The sequence below is a fragment of the Salvelinus sp. IW2-2015 genome, unplaced genomic scaffold (genome assembly GCF_002910315.2).
Source record: "Salvelinus sp. IW2-2015 unplaced genomic scaffold, ASM291031v2 Un_scaffold778, whole genome shotgun sequence".
NCBI classification, from domain to species: Eukaryota; Metazoa; Chordata; class Actinopteri; order Salmoniformes; family Salmonidae; genus Salvelinus; species Salvelinus sp. IW2-2015.
In genome coordinates, this window is record NW_019942610.1 from 259758 (window position 1) to 269776 (window position 10019).

The 10019-nt window shown below is 41.2% G+C and overlaps 1 long non-coding RNA gene across 1 annotated transcript; it reads left to right on the plus strand.

Moving 5' to 3' along the window:
* The first annotated feature begins 8972 nt into the window (after window positions 1-8972).
* Window positions 8973-9290, plus strand: LOC139023997 (uncharacterized). Its single transcript, XR_011475233.1, has 2 exons — window positions 8973-9065; window positions 9146-9290. It is a non-coding gene; the product is annotated as an uncharacterized lncRNA (long non-coding RNA).
* Window positions 9291-10019: the final 729 nt, after the last annotated feature.

Genomic DNA, 10019 nt, shown 5'->3' on the forward strand with positions numbered 1-10019 from the left:
TCTGTGCAAATGCATAGCATCATGGCAGTTGTGTGTGGGCGTGCTTTCCAATAGCAATAGTCAGACAACAAGCATACATATAACCCATTAGAGTGCTCCTCCTCTCATACCTCCCTTGTATGGCCAGCCACAGATGGGGGGGTGAAGCTGTGTTTCAGAGAGCCCATAGTTTAAAAGCCTTTCCTCTCATCTCTCTCTTGGCTGGCTATAACATGTCAATTCGTTCCTCTAGAAGCTCTCTGCAATAAAAACCGTCTCCCTCATTGTTAGAACCAAAATAAAGAGCTGCTTCCACACACACACACACACACAAAAACCCACACACACACACACCACACACACACACACACACACACACACACACCACACACACACACACACAACACACACACACACACACAACACACACACACCACACCACACACACACACACACAACAACACACAGGCTCACACACAGGCTCACATACAGGCTCACATACAGGCTCACATACACCCTTCAAAGAATTCAATCAGCCGTTAACATACCAGCCTAGTCATTTCAGCACATCTTCAATTCCTATTAAGTTGTTGCAGTTGCACGGCTGCCATTCAAAAAATTCAGGGAGTTATTCACATATGCAGTGACAGACTGTCCAGTAAGGACTACAGTACCCATGATGCTACACCCACTAGTGACCTCTAACCTCTGACTCCTAGTTCAGGAATCCATGGCCAGCCAGCCTCTGTCATACCCTCTCTAGAACCTCAGCAACCAGTTAGTTAGTTTACCTCAGCAACCGCTAGCTACCTTCATCAATGGCCTGGCCTTACATGTGCAACTGCCTTTTCTCCCCCCACACGCACATTTCCCCCTAGTTCCACACCACACACACGCTCACTTTTTATTTCTGTTAGAGACATATAAGTAACAGTGTTCATGCTGCAGTGGGATGCTTGCGTGTTGAGATGAGTGTTATGGGACCCAGAGATTCACCACAGTTTGTTTTTCTTGTTTTAGGATAAACAAAAAAAACCACACCACGCACAACGCACACACACACACACACACACACACACCACACACACCACACACACACACACACACACACACACACACAACACACCACACACACACACACACACACACACACACACACACACACAACAACAGACCCACACACATGACAGGAATCTACATTCACCTGATCTGCAATGTCTGCTTAGGTCAGCTTTACAATCAAAGCAGTCAGGTTAGTTGGAGAGGTGAGAGGCGTAGTGGGCATGACAGGTAGGTAGTAGAGGACAGGACTCAAAGTAAGGGGAATGCAGTCAGGAGATTTAGCCTAATGTATAATACAATATAGTGGCTTGTTATAAGGTTGTATCCAAGTTGTACTAAAATTGTGTGAGGTTAAAATAAAGTAGTATTTAGATGGAGGGGACAGCAGAGCTTGTGGCAATTACACATTGTTATTTTAATTATATTTAGTGTTTTTTATTTCTAGTTCAGGTAGTCCCAGTTCTTATCTATCAGGATAATGATTCCCGTTGTCCTTGGAATCATACAGTATGTGCAATAGTTGTCTTTGTTTATACTTTTTTCTCTCCCATTGTTGTGCCAAGTGTATGTAGCATTGTCCCTGTCTGATGTTTGTTAACCATGTACTGTACGTGTCTTTGTCCGTACTCCTTTACTGTGCCCCTAAATTGTCTTCAATTTCATTTGCCTCACACTAGACAGATTTCTATAACTCAGGAAGGTTTAGTGCAGAGTGGGTGGATAAGAATGGAAATTGAGTGAGCATATTGCCTGTGTGTCAAGCTGGCAGCATACGCACGCCTACCGGTATGTAGAAGTATGTCTTTGACCTCAGTAAATGGAATGCTTTGTCAGTCACCGCTCCAGCTAGAAGTTAATTTACAGTCTGACTGTCAAGAAGCTAGATACACAAAACCATTCTCCATTCTGCAGTCCAGGAAAACTCAGTCAGAGAGTGATGTAAGATAGAGAAGAAGAAAAATAGTAATGAGTGATATCGAAAGACAGAGACATGCGCCTGGCTAGGGAGAGGTGTACTGTGCTTGTCCTTGGAGAGCCATTCTTGGGATGTTTGTGGTTTTGTGAGGGAGAGGTGAAGGACAGGTGACATGGTAGTACCATGATGTCAGTGGAAGAGGTATGTATGTAGTGTTGACATAGAGAGTCTCCCTGCCCTGGGGCTGTTGGCTTTCAGGTGGATTTACAATGTTTATCAGCCTCTGGTGAAGTAAGGGGACATTCCTGTTCCCTTAGAAAGACTTGTGCTCTGTGTTAGTACTCCTGGCCTCTGTCCAGTTTCTACTGTGTGTTGTTCATCTGCATCATGTCAATGGCTGTGTGAGAGTGTGGAGAGACATGTTTGCCTAAGGCTAGTTACATACAGGTATGTGGAAATATGTGTGTACACTTTTTTGTTTAAACTTGAGATAGGTTGTCCCCACCAGCCTTTCATAATGATGTTGTTTATTTTCTGTGTGCGTGTGTATATGTGCGTGTGTGTGTGCCTGCGTGTGCGTGTGTGTGGTGTTCTCTCCTATGGACTTTGAGATCACTAGCCCTAACCCTCAATAAGGTCCAGAGAGAAAAGACAGATGACAGAGTTATTATAACCTAATATATTAGTGGGGACCACTTTTGTAAAACCAACCAATAAAGATGCACATTTAAAGTAGCCGACTAACGGCGTAGACTTGATACTGTTTCAGCACTTTCTAAACCCAGAGGAACGGTCTAGTCTAAACCCTCATCTCAGACCAAGGCCTTTCCAGAGGTATAACATTCTATATATATATATATAGAGAGAGAGAGAGAGAGAGAGAGAGAGAGAGAGAGAGAGAGAGAGAGAGAGAGAGACTCTATTGGCTCCATCCCGCCTAGCGTCCGGCACGTTCTTGGGTCCAACGAGTTAAGACGCTAGGCGGGTTTCCTGGTTCCACATTATAACCAGGAAGTATTTTTCTCATGGACGCACCCTCTTTTTTTGTGTTTGGTCCTATTGTATAAAATACTTTTGCTTTCTTTATTTACCTACCTTTTCGGAATAGGACCTTTTCCTTGTCTTAGTCTCCTTTGTAGCACTCGACTCTGTCAGGAGACGTGATTGGACGTCTGTTTGGGGAATGTTTCATGTGACTTTGTGACAAGCCTCCTCATTGGAGGAGCACACACAGCTGACCTTGTTGTCTTTTTTTTATTTGCTTATTTACTTCTTGCACAAATGACAAATATAATGAATGTTGGTGTGAGCTTCAGCGTTTTGAAAAGAAAAGGCATGTGTTGTTGTTTTTATTGTTTATTGCCATGTTGTTGTTTTATTTTTGTTTATTTTTTGGCAAAAAAAAAGAGAATGGTTTTGGCACCTTTTTGTGTTTAAACTGAACAGAATTCAATCAGGATTCCTTTGTTGAAACTTGACTGTTGTTTGACGTCTTGTCAATAAATGTCCGTACCGCTGGATAACCAACTCAGGCATAGAAAACTTCAATACGCCCATTAACCAAAATGGTTAAGTCGCCATCGTCATGCCCCCCCCCCCGATTTAATGTTGGTGGGCTGTTCGATATGGGTTATTACTATAATTAGTTATTATATTTATATAATAAATATATAAATATAATTTATTATATAGATTATTATGATTAGGATTCTTATTGTACTGTTATATGCTGGAGATGGCTATGTGCTCTTAGTGTGGACGTTTAGTGAGGAGGCATCGGTTGTCCTGGTCCTGCAGTGAAGGCCCATCATTCAGCACATCTATCTTTATCCCACTCTATCTATAACGACCAGCTGACAGACACTCACTTACTCAGAGATACGGCCTGTTCTGTGCTCTCTGACTTCCCACCTTTGACCCCTACACACTCTGAAGCCCAGAAAAGGGTCTTCTGTCAGCTGGGGTCCAGTAAATGTTGTCTACTGGTCAGAACACACAGCCTTGTGGCTAAAGACATGTCTGGGAGTTGGACTCTCTCCGTCGACCTTTGGTTTGGCTGCTGGTCAAACTGGACATATGTGGAGACGTAAGCGGAGAGTGGTATCCGCATTACAGGCTGCAAGTCACACAGAGAGCTGAGACACAACACAAGGACTGGCAAGGCAGGCAAAGACAAACTTGGACATGATGAGAGACGGAGCCAATCAGAACCAACCAACAACCAACTCATGTTATATAGATGATGTACTCCATCACCACCAACCCATGTCTGTCACAGACCTCTATAGCAATCCAAACTGTCAGTGTATGTATTTGAGATCTGTAAGAACACACCTCTTAAGAAAAGAAGAAAAGAAGACTTGAAATATCTTAAAGAAATGGGCAAATAAATGTCCTATGATTTTTTTAAATGCTGCCAATGAATGCTCTACAAGATATTGTACTTCTGTAATATAATATTTCACACAAAAATACAAAGCCCCTACTTCCCCACTCCTCAACCTAACTGACAATGTTTGATAAAAGGGGCTAAAATAAAAACAAAGAGGTGAGTTTGTATCGGTGAGTTCTGGAACGGTAGAAACAGGAGCTCCCCCTAGTGTCTGCCCAGTGACATGACACCACACTACTCCCTACTACTCCCCTGTTGGACAGTGTCAACTCTTAACTGGTGTTGAGGGGGAGAGAAAACAATGGGTGTTCATTACAACTTGTTATGCACGCATTTCCAACCTCCTGGTTCTTTTTGCTGTTGTTGTTGTTTTTCATGTGTATTTTCCCCCAGTTCATTTTGTTGATCGAATCAAAACAGGTAAACAGATTGTATTGTACGAGGATACAGGAAGAAGGCCGGCAGATGGCGACATTGAGTCATTTTCATCTTACTGTCCAAACGCATTGTATGCAGCCGACAATACATTAGTATCCCTCGTGGACTGGTTCGTACCTAAAACATTCTCCATTCAGGCTGCAGAGGCTTTGGTTTCCTCTTTAACTTTATTAGGTGGAAGGGGGAAATATGCGAACCATTTTACACCACTAGAGTGACTAAACACTAGTCCCGGATGTTGTGTATCACGTTCAGCCAATCAGGTTGCAGGAAGCAGTCCCCCCCCCCTAACATTACGCAGCACTTTATCGCATTAGTGGAAACCAACGCTGTTCTCAGGGCGGGTCTGCCGGTTTTGACTAGCAGAAGTGACTTTTCGTAGCAGGTTACGAGAACATATGTAGCAGGTTAGGAGAATTAACGTGGCAGGTTAGGATAATTAAGTTAAGGTTAGGAAAAGGGTTAGGGTTAGCTAAAATGGAAAAATTGTCCCTGACTCGACTCAAACACATCTAGCTACAACCAGGTCTGCCCTGAGAACAGTCTTGGTTTCCACTAATGCAATGCTGCTAATGCAGCACCCTGTTTTGATAGTTTCAACTTGATTGGCTGAACACGACACAACATCCAGGATTAGCATTTAGCCACTCAAGCATTGTGGTTGAAAATGGTATGCATATTTACCCCCTTTTTCCCGCCATTAAATAAAGTTAAAGAGGATACCGAAGCCTCTGCAGCCTGAATTGAGAATGTTTCAAGTACGAACCGGTCAACGAGGGATAGTAATTTATTGCCGGCTGTATACAATGCGTTTGGACGGTAAGATGAAACTGACTCAATGTCTCCATCTGCTGGCCTTTGGGCTAGGAAGAAGCCACAGAGGTCATTCCAATGGAAGGAGTGGTCTAATGTATGTTAAGACATTGCAGTAGTAGCTAGGCTTTGTTCCCATGTCAATACTAGCATACCACTAAGGATACATGCCCAATACTTTGCTTCATTCTAAATAGTGTGCTAATGGGGATGTTGGACAGAGCTCTAGTCCCAGGGCCTAGTATACAGGTGTTGAGGATGTTGGACAAAGCTCTAGTCCCAGGGCCTAGTATACAGGTGTTGAGGATGTTGGACAGAGCTCTAGTCCCAGGGCCTAGTATACAGGTGTTGAGGATGTTGGACANAGCTCTAGTCCCAGGGCCTAGTATACAGGTGTTGAGGATGTTGGACAGAGCTCTAGTCCCAGGGCCTAGTATACAGGTGTTGAGGATGTTGGACAGAGCTCTAGTCCCAGGGCCTAGTATACAGGTGTTGAGGATGTTGTCGTAATGAGATTAATTCCTCCATTGGGGAGGACGTGGAGTATATTTTTATGTTTCTTCTCACTTGATACTGGGCAGAAAAAGGCATAGATGAAGAAACTAGATTGGCCACAGTGTGATAATAATGGTTGGACCTACAGTACCAGTCAAAAGTTAGGAGACACCTACTCATTGAAGGGTTTTACTTTATGTTTACTATTTTCTATGCCAAGAGTGTGCAAAGCTGTCATCAAGACAAAGGGTGGCTATATTTTGATTTGTTTAGCACTTTTTTGGTTACTACATGATTCCATATGTGTTATTTCATAGTTTTCATGTCTTAACTATTATTCTACAATGTAGAATCTAGTATAAATAAAGAAAAACCCTTGAATGAGTAGGTGTGTCCAAACTTTTCACTGGTACTGTATATGTGAACTATATGTTCATATTGCATATTGGAAGAGTCAGACAAGATGACTAGGGGTTTGAGTTTTCCCTGACCATGTGACTTTGAAAAGGAAAAACTCTGGTCAGATCACATATTCATGAGAAACTCAGGGCCCCAAAGATAATATGTTTAAATCAAGGTATTTTTTTGAGAATATTGTAAATTGTATATGGAATATTGCAGGAGCCATGTTAGAAAGTGACAATGTGAAAGTATGTTGAGCCAAATCTAGGTATTGTATGTCCATGATGTGGACACGGAAGATTCTGGCCTGTATCAAGTGGAGGTCTTTGGAGAGGGGAAAATGGTTTGTACCTTACTCAGTAAAATATGAAACCACACAAAGTGCGTACAGGCTTTAGATAGTTAGGAGCTGGTATCGGGGAAAAGAGAAAACCTTTCTTCTTTTGTTTTGTTATCATATGAGTGCATACTCTGTAATTTGTGTAAAATATTGTACTTGCACTAGCTTTTTATATATAAAAAAAATTACTAATTTAAAAAAGGTTACAATTGAAATTCTATTTTCTAATTGTGGTGTGTCTATTTGTAGGATACACTCAAGTCTCAAGTTTCTTGGATTTTATGGTTATTTTCTTTGATGGTGCTTGCAGGTTTTCTAGTTAGAATTAATTTCATTATTATTACGAATAATAAAACAATATTTGTGAACAAATTTGTTAAAAAATAAAATGTCTGTATACCAGTTCCAGTGTATTGTTTCAGTATACACAAACTAATAAAATAACAGTGCCAATGCAAGTTCCGGCCTTTTGATTACAGTTAGCATTTAGCTGGTTTGCTAGCCAAAACTAATTCTGTGGCACTCGTTTCCAGATGCATACTTCAGTAACTATGAGAGGAATCTACAGTACAGTAGACAACACATCTGTGGCTTGTTTTATCTGCAGAGGTTCTGTGGAAATAGTGCTCTACTGCCATGCAAACAGTATTACCATTATCCTCTACATCCAACAAACATGTTAATTACCATTATCCTCTACATCCAACAAACATGTAATTACCATTATCCTCTACATCCAACCAAATGTAATTACCATTACCTTCATCCAACAAACATGTATTACCATTATCCTCTACATCCAACATATTACAATAACAAAAACATGTAATTACCATTATCCTCTACATCCAACAAACATGTAATTACCATTATCCTTCTACATCCAACAAACATGTGAATACCATTATCCTCTACATCCAACAAACATGTAATTCCATTATCCTCTACATCCAACAAACATGTAATTACCATTATCCTCTAATCCAACAAACATGTAATTACCATTATCCTCTACATCCAACAAACATGTAATTACCATTATCCTCTACATCCAACAAACATGTAATTACCATTATCCTCTACATCCAACAAACATGTAATTACCATTTCCTCTACATCCAACAACATTGTATTTTACCATTATCCTCTACATCCAACAAACATGTAATTACCATTATCCTCTACATCCAACAAACATGTAATTACCATTATCCTCTACATCCAACAAACACGTAGCTAGATGTTTCTCATCAAAAGAGGGCCTTCCATTTCACATTCAAACTATGTAACCTTGGCTGACTCATTGTAATTCTACCAACACACACACCCATGCGCCAGGCACACACATGCGCACACAAACACACACACACTTACCCGACACAGGCACACATACACACACACACATATCCACCCGTCACACACATACACACAGGCAAATATCTACACATCTACTCACTGCATGTTCTCTGTGCGTGTACAGATATGTTCTTCCAGAGAGTCATAGGTACACTGTGTACTGTAAAGTAGCTCGTTAATGGGCTGTGGGTGTAAGCAGACAGACAGACAGACAGACGTGGCTGTCTGGAGTATCATTATGCATTAGACCTGGGCTCATTCATTTGAGTATGTGTCAGTGTAGAGGACTGCACTGAAAACAGATCAGGGCTGTTACTATGTCTGCTGACTACAACCAGGCCAGACTCGCCATTCATGGCTGGCTGTGTTCCACTATAGCCACTAGCATAGACTACTACTTAGAATGTAGCAACGTATTGGGCTTACATTGTAAGTAGTGTGTTCGTATGGATACATATCGAGACCCTGTGCACGTGTACATGCTTGCAATTGAACTGAGTCTGAATCTATCACAAACAACATTCTTCTGTGGCTATTATCCTTAATATGAAAAATAAAGACATTGACTACTGCACATATCAATGCTTATTACCTGTATGCAGTGTTCCACAGTTTCAACAGCTGAACAAACACAACAGATCTTAATCCAGATATGTTCACATTTACTCACGACAAAGGCCTCTCAAATCCTTTTTGGGAACTCCATTACGATTACAGCAGGAAGGCTACAGTATGTTTGTTTTACAGTAATGTTTAATCCTTGAACGTTCCAGTACAGTAATACAGCGATGTAGTAAGTTAACCCAACAGCAGTGTAATACAGCGATGTAGTAAGTTAACCCAACAGCAGTGTAATACAGCGATGTAGTAAGGTAAGTTTAACCCAACAGCAGTGTAATACAGCGATGTAGTAAGTTACCCAACAGCAGTGTAATACAGCGAGTGTAGTAAGTTAACCCAACGGCAGTGTAATACAGCGATGTAGTAAGTTAACCAACGGCAGTGTAATACAGTGATGTAATAGTTAACCAACAGCAGTGTAATACAGCGATGTAGTAAGTTAACCCAACAGCAGTGTAATACAGTGATGTAGTAAGTTAACCCAACAGCAGTGTAATACAGCGATGTAGTAAGTTAACCAACAGCAGTGTAATACAGCGATGTAGTAAGTTAACCCAACAGCAGTGTAATACAGTGAGTGAGTCCACAGCCCCGCAGTTAGTTAACCCAGAATTCCTGACATTCCACTGCCCTGATGGTGCTTCCTTCTCTTCCCGCCACCAGGAGCACTTTCACAGTCACACAGAAAGCAGAGAAAAGCAGACACTACCACACTGTATTAACCCTCTCACTGTGCTGAAGCCTGATCTTATTTAGTCAGACACATTAAGAGCTACTATAAAGTAAACACATCCTAACATTACATTCAGCAATGGCTTCAAAAGTTAAAGGCCAAGTGCCATCAAAAAAACGTGCGTTTCCGTGTTTTTATATTTTTTTCCACATCTGAAGATAGGATAATACTGTGAAATTGTGACAATGATGTTAATGCCCTTTTGGTGTAAGAGCTGCTTGAAAAGACCACCTGTTTTGGTGGCATAGAGTTTTGGCCTGCCTATCACCAGGCAGTAAATTACTTAATAGACCGATAAGAAAGAGAGTTACAAACCTGTCTGCCAATAACAGCTAGTTTTCAGTTTTCACCTCCCTACTCAGACCACTCCCAGACAAGTCCTAGCAAAAAAATGTTATGCTAAGAAGCTTATTTGTTTCTTTTTGACCACTTAAATTGAAAACAATCACAGTGAGGAACTTCATTTTACCAG